The sequence below is a fragment of the Penaeus monodon genome, chromosome 39 (genome assembly GCF_015228065.2).
Source record: "Penaeus monodon isolate SGIC_2016 chromosome 39, NSTDA_Pmon_1, whole genome shotgun sequence".
NCBI classification, from domain to species: Eukaryota; Metazoa; Arthropoda; class Malacostraca; order Decapoda; family Penaeidae; genus Penaeus; species Penaeus monodon.
Genome location: NC_051424.1, coordinates 27,594,207 through 27,601,706, shown reverse-complemented (window position 1 = coordinate 27,601,706; position 7,500 = coordinate 27,594,207). Strand labels below are relative to the sequence as shown.

The 7,500-nt window shown below is 37.9% G+C and overlaps 1 long non-coding RNA gene across 1 annotated transcript in view; it reads right to left on the bottom strand.

Moving 5' to 3' along the window:
- Positions 1 to 636: 636 nt before the first annotated feature.
- LOC119597572 overlaps positions 637 to 7,500 on the bottom strand; it is a 37,810-nt gene continuing 30,946 nt past the window's right edge. The window contains exon 3 of the long non-coding RNA XR_005230845.1: positions 637 to 959. This is a non-coding gene — a long non-coding RNA (uncharacterized LOC119597572). The remainder of the gene's footprint in view (positions 960 to 7,500) is intronic.

Below are 7,500 nucleotides of genomic sequence, written 5' to 3'. Positions count from 1 at the left end.
GGGGAGGGGGAGAAGGAGGGGGAGGGGGAGGAGGAGGAGGAGGAGGGAGAGGGGGAGGAAGAGGAGGAGGAAGAGGAAGAGGAAGAGGAAGAGGAGGAGTAATAGAAAGAGGAGGAGGGGCGAGGGAAGAACATGATAGAAAGAGAGGGAGGGTGGAAAGGGAGAAAATTACCCGGTAAAAAGAGAGTGAGGAGGGGAGGAGGGGAGAAGGGGAGGAGGAGAGGAGGGGAGGAAGGGAGGAGGGAAGGAGGGAAGGGGGTGAGGGGGGAGGAATGGAGGAGAGGAGGGGTGAAGGGAGAAGGGGGAAGAGAAATTGGAGTAAGGGAATAGGAAGAATATACGCAAACAGAAGGAGAATGGGAGGAGGAACATGACCTGTAAGAAAACAAGGGGTGGGTGATAGGAAGGACATGTACAAGGGGGGGCGGGGGGGTTGAGGTTCTTTTCACATAGGCTGCTGTAACTCTGTTCTTGGACAATACGCGGACAAGAAAGGAAGCTGAACAAAAGAAAGTGTGAAAAGAAAGAGACTGGGAGGGAATGAGAGAGAGAGAGAGAGAGAGAGAGAGAGAGAGAGAGAGAGAGAGAGAGAGAGAGAGAGAGAGAGAGAGAGAGAGAGAGAAGACAGACAGACAGACAGACAGACAGACGAAGACAGACACAGAGATAGAGACAGAGACAGACAGAGCGACAGAGAGAGACGGATAGACCGAGAGACAAAGAGACAGAAAATAACAAAACGATAAAAATGAGTCAGCGACAACCAATAGACACAAATATGCCGACAAACGATGACGCAGAAAAATAAAAAAGAGAAAAAAAAAACAAAAAAAAGAAAGAAAAAAAAAACACTGACCTGGTGTAGCGTCCTTGATATCAGGTCATACGAGGTCACCCCGCGGCCATTTTCCTGCCTTGTCAGAATCTCAGACACTTCCGGATAAAGACTGTTCATGGACCTGTCAGAAGAAAAAGAAAAATTAGATTAACAACATGATTAATGATGCGGAATTTTAAAAGTATTAATGATACGGAATTTTTTTTTATTACTATCAAATAAGGATATGGTATTTTTTAAGTGATTAAATAATGATACGGGTTTTTTAATAGTTAATGATTTGGATTTTTAAAAATTATTTATGATACGGATTTTTTTATAAAATATATGACATTGAGGGAAAAGGTCTATTTTTTTATAGTTGATAAAAATAACTTATATCTCAGTTCACATTTAATCTAACACAGGAAATATTGAGTTATTCAATATATCGGTATTTCAGATTTTTTTTCCGAGAATAAGGAAGGAACCCACTCCACAAGAAAAAAATAAATATTATCAGTAATTTCAAATACTAAACGCTTACTCATGGCCAGTGGTGAAATACTGAGTTATTGTTTAGAAATCAATCTGAAAATATACTGATAAGATTACTTTCAGTGTCATCTGTATCGGAACGAAAGTAATTTACAGAGTCATTGACACTAAACCGTATTCCTAAATGAGTTTATGTTATTATTATCATAAGCTTTATATCTGAACTTTAATATAATTAAAACTAAAACGAACTATTAAAAACACATGAAACCTTTTTACCACTGAAACCAAGAGGTATAATAAAATTAATAAAAACCTTTTATAAACTTTTCCCATCGAAATTAAATATACCATCTAATTGATAAACACTTATTACATTTGAACTTTCTACAAATAATACTTGATAATCGTCAATACGACTTAACTTCGTCAGAAACGATTGAGAAACATAATCCATAATAACAGTATATTACATGCCTGTAATATACTGTTATTTTCAATGATCAAAGAATATTTGGTCGTTTGACTTTTTAGAATAGTTTTAGTGACGCCAAAAGATTTTGACTTTGATGACTGTGATGGTGGTGATTATGGTAGTGATGATGATGATGATGATGATGATGATGATGATGATGATGATGATGATGATGATGACGATGACGATGACGATGACGATGACGATGACGATGACGATGACGATGACGATGGCGATGGCGATGGCGATGGCGATGGCGATGGCGATGGCGATGACGATGACGACGATGCATAATACCCAACTTTTAGCCCACTAAAAATACGAGGGATTTTTTTTCTTCTTAAAACTATCCCTTTATTCCTTTTTTTACCACCATGAATAATACAAGCTTTCAAGCATGAGAAATTGCTTGACAAATTGCCGTGTTGCGCAAATATCCTGACATACGTTATGGAATTCTACATCGAGGTCGACTTACGGTTGAATTGTGGCGTGGAATTTGCGCAGAGTTTTACACGGCGAAGTCACATCGTATAAAAAAAAGTGTAAATGTTGATTTTGTTATGAATAGGTCTTATTACTGTAGATCTGACATCAAAACTTCTTCTATGCTACAAAATTTAAGTTAACTTTATTTCATGTAAAATCTATACTTATAACAAGTTATAAAAAAAATGAAGCTGATTCACAGGAAATATAACAAAGGCGTTTTCATCCACGAAGCACGCTGATTGCATTTTCTTATTCTACTACTACTAATAATACTAAAACTACAATACTACTAATACAAATACTATAATTACTATAAAAAATAGTTATTACTATTACTACTACTACTACTGCTTTACTACAGCTACTAATACTAATAAAACTATACTACAACTACTACTTCTGCTATTACCACTACTGCTACTACTACAACTACCAAACTACTATTACAATCGCAACAATTACTACTACTACTACTATTATTAATACTATTACTCGGTCTTCCAATTCGGCACATGATCTTCACACAAAATTTGGTACATCTATTTATCATTATCATTATTATTATTATTATTATTATTATTATTATTATTATTATTATTATTATTATCATTATTATTATTATTACTATTATTACTATTATTATTATTATTATTATTTATTTATTTATTATTATTTTTTAATGTGTACTGATACCATTAACAAACTCCTGTACTTTTTTTTTTAAGTAATATGTGATGTACGTTATAGAATGTAAGTATGTTATAAAAGTATTTGTTGTATCATGTAGTTGCATTTAAAGCATTTGTTCGCTTTTGATTTCACAACGATTATGGGAATTATATACAACCCTTTTAGCTTGTTACGAACTGTAATAAACTTCACTAAGAGCTATTTGATAAGGGGAAACTACCTATCAGTAACCACCTGTCATTTATCATCTAAAACTTTGTACCTTGACATTTACCAACTACCCCTAACCACCTGTCACTTACCACCTACCACTAAGCAATTGCCACTTACCACCTACCACTAATTACCCGTCATTTATCACCTACCATGTAGTACCTAACACTTACCATCCACCATTTAGTACCTAACGCTTGCCACTTACCACTAACCACCTGTCAGTTACCATCTACCACTAACCACCAATCACTTACCACCTTACCATTTAGTACCCAAAACTTACCACTTACCACTATCTGGTACTTACCACCTACTACTTAAACACCCTCATCTCCCACTTACCACTACCTGGTACTTACCACCTACCACTTAAACACCTCATCTCCCACTTACCAACTACCGCCTACCACTTACCACCTACCGGTATACCACTTAAGTACTTTATATCTTTTAGACTGACACTAATAGCATCTTACATAAACGAACTGACACCATCAAATATAGACTCGTAAAGAAGAAACTATATAATGGTTGTTTAAATCAATACATGTAAATCGAATAACAAGAGACACACGGCAAACATCTTGATAAATAGATAAATAACGCGGGCTAATTTACTCTAAAGATAACTACAATCTGATTATCTTTATATCTGAATACGAGACAAACGACGTTGATAATGAGTATGGTCACGATTACGCTGCAAAATGGACGAGAGTATAAGTAAGGATAATAACTTTCGATAATTATTACAGCGAAAGGGAATATAAATAAACTTAATAACCTTCGATAATCATACAATCTAAAAAAGATAAACATAAAAAAAACTATTAAATAAACCAAAAGCACTTGTGTACCAAGCCTCGTTTTCGTCAGTTCAGTAATTCAGATGTTTAATTCAGAGACTCATGTGGGACACGTAACTGCGCCACAACCATGATTTAGGAAGTAGCCTTACCTGACTCCTTTTTCTCTTCGTTCTAGATTTAGATTAAGAACAAATAAAAATGAACTTTGTTATGATGAATCGATCATACGCTATATGTTGAATGTATTTGTGTAAGCAAACAGAAGGAGAATGTATGTATATACGTACATAAATACAAGTGTGAGTACATGTATATCATCATCATCATTGGGGAGCTAACGCCGACGGGGGCGCATTGCCGCATATCCCCTTCGTTTCCACCTACGACAGGTTTGATCGATCTGCCTAAGCCACGACTTCCTAGGTCGTCCCACAGGTCTCCTTCACCCAGAGGTGTCTCGAACAGAGACAACCTGGTGAGCAGGATCATTTTGTGGGAAACGAGCCAGGCTTGTCGTATAGCCTGAGCTGGCGATCGCGGATTGTACAAGTAACAGGTCCTGTGTCAGTCTTACGGTGCAATCTTTGGTTGGACACATGGTCCCGCCAACTGTACCCCACGATCCGGCGCAAGGACCTGTTACAAAAGGCATCAAGATAAGATTCCAAGACGCAAGATAGCGTCCAGGTTTCATTGCCGTTTAGTAAAACTGGCAGCATCAGGGTCTTGAAGACACGTTGCTTGGTCCTTCTGTACAGGTACCAACATCTCCAAATACTCTTGTCGAGAGAGTTCACGACCTCTGCTGCCAAGACAATCGGTCTATTGACTTCCTGGTCCTTACATACCGAGGTATGTAAAACTCTCCGTGACCTCACTGCCCTCACCGCAAGCACGTACCGACTGAACAGGATCTCCTAGCAGGCCCCTAAAGTCCTGGATCTTGGTCTTGGTCCAGGAGACCTCTAGCCCCGGAGGCTTCGCTTCATTGCTTAATACATCAAGAACCCCACTAGGGTTTCCTGAGACTCAGATAAAATAGCAACATCGTCAGCAAATTCAAGGTCGGTAACCTTGATATTGCCCAGAGTTGCTGCACTGTGACTTTGGCAAGTAGCTCTACCCAATATCCAGTCCATGCAAGTGTTGATGCAAGAACACAGCCTTGCTTCACTCCTGAACAAACAGGAAAGAAGCTCGACAGGCCCCCCACCACACTTTACAGCACTTGCAGTACCAGTATTTTTTTTTTTACGGTAGGTTCATGTTTGAGCCGCCGTGGTCACAGCATGATAATTAATTGTAGTTTTCATGTTGTGATGATGTTGGAGTGAGTACGTGGTAGGGTCCCCAGTTCCTTTCCACGGAGAGTGCCGGTGTTACCTTTTTAGGTAATCATTCTCTCTATTTTATCCGGGCTTGGACCAGCACTGACTTGGGCTGGCTCGGTCACGTTGGGCGCCTCCTCGCAGTCTCTTCTTTCTTCTTTTAACGGTAGGTTCATGTCTGAGCCGCCGTGGTTACAGCATGATACTTAATTGTAGTTTTCATGTTGTGAAGTACCAGTATACAGGCTCGCTATTCATCCAATAATCCTTTTGGAATTCCTCTTAGTCTCAGGATCTCCAAGAGTGATTCGCGATACACCGTATCGAACACCTTGAGGTCGATGCAAGCTGCAAGCAGCCCACGCCCGAACTCCCGTCGGCGTTCTACAATGACTCGAAGTGCCAGGACAGGGTCTATTGTGGACCTACCAAGAGTGAATCCAGGTTGCTCCGGCCTCTGGTGCCTCAGCAGGTGGTCTCTGATACCTCTCATAAGGATGTGAGCGAGAACATTGCCTGGTATACTGAGCCGTGCAATGCCTCGGTGATTACTGCAGTCCCATCGACCCCCTTTCCCTTCTAGAGAGGGAAGACCACACCCCTCAGCAGGTCAGGGGGAATGGTATCAGTCTGCCAGATGGCAGATAGGACAGCATGCAAATCCTTCGCCGTAGGTTCTCCACCAGCCTTTAACAGTTCAGCTGGGATGCCGCAATGCTGCTTTACCACTCTTCAGCTTGGAGATTGCCCCCCTGAATTAGGTCGGGGAGGGGGGATCTTCGCTGATGTATGTATGTATATACGTACATAAATACGTACATCACACACACACATACACACACACACACACACACACACACACACACACACACACACACACACACACATATATATATAATATATATATATATATATATATATATATATATATATATATATATATATATATATACTATATGTGAATGTATTATATATACATATATATAATATCCATCTAAAAAAAGAAAATGGTGAAGATGAATAATAATAATAATAAGAAGAAGAAGACGAAGAAAAAGAAGTAGAAGAAGAAGAAGAAGAAGAAGAAGAAGAAGAAGAAGAAGACGATGATGATGATGAAGAAAGTGAAGAAGAAAAGAAAATAATAGAAAAGAAAAAGAAGAAAATATGAAGATAAAGAATGATAAGAAGCGGACGAAGAGGAAGAGAAGGGAAGAAAGAAGAATATACAACATACATGCAAAAAATATGATCCTGGTGCCAAACAACACTATACAAAAAGGAAGAAAAAAAAATATGACCAATCTAAAAAAAAAATCCAGGCTTGTGTGCTTCGTTTCGAGTGAATGAGAATCATAACAAAAAAGAAGAGAAAAGTGTACGTTGGAATATCAATTTGCACCTTGCGCAATTTCAGAGATAAATTGCAGATCCGGACGATAACAATTCGTTTTTTTTTAAAGACTGAGAGATGCAAGGATAAAGAAACCAGGTGATAAAAAAAAAACTATGATAAGAATTATTGCAACAAACGACAGAAACAATGATAGAAAAAAAAAATCATACAACACTTTGTATTTTGTCTTTCTTTTCTGATATTACAAAAATACAAAAAAAATAATAATAATAATAATAAAAAAGTAAAAATAAAAATTTCTCGCCAGGCATTTATAAAAGACTCAGATGTGAATAAAGAAAGAATGAATCGTAGGTTAGCAACGAAAATGTTGCTAATTAAAAGACAGGGTTTTATGTTTTCTTTAGTTCTGACATCCAAAAATCCACCAAAGAAAATTCGACATTCCTAAACTAGAAAACCACGAAAAAAATAAGCAATATTTAGTCCGGAATAAAAAAAAAATAAAAAAAAATAATAAATAGAAAAAGGTCGTAAGTTAACACCGCAAACAACAAATTCCTTTGACTGCAAATTAAAACCGATACTGCCGTCAACACGAAAAATTACAATAACAATAAATCTTAGTTATCTTGATCGATTTCCTTTACCGAGCTCATGTAGGATAATATAAACGACATTACATTAAATTTTGCAACTGTTTTTTTGGCGGGAAATCAAGCAAAGTCAATAACTCTCCCGGATTCTGGATTCACACTCCGCGAACGCCAATAAAATCATGCGTTCGAATGGGTAGCGGCTGACTTACGGTGGTATTT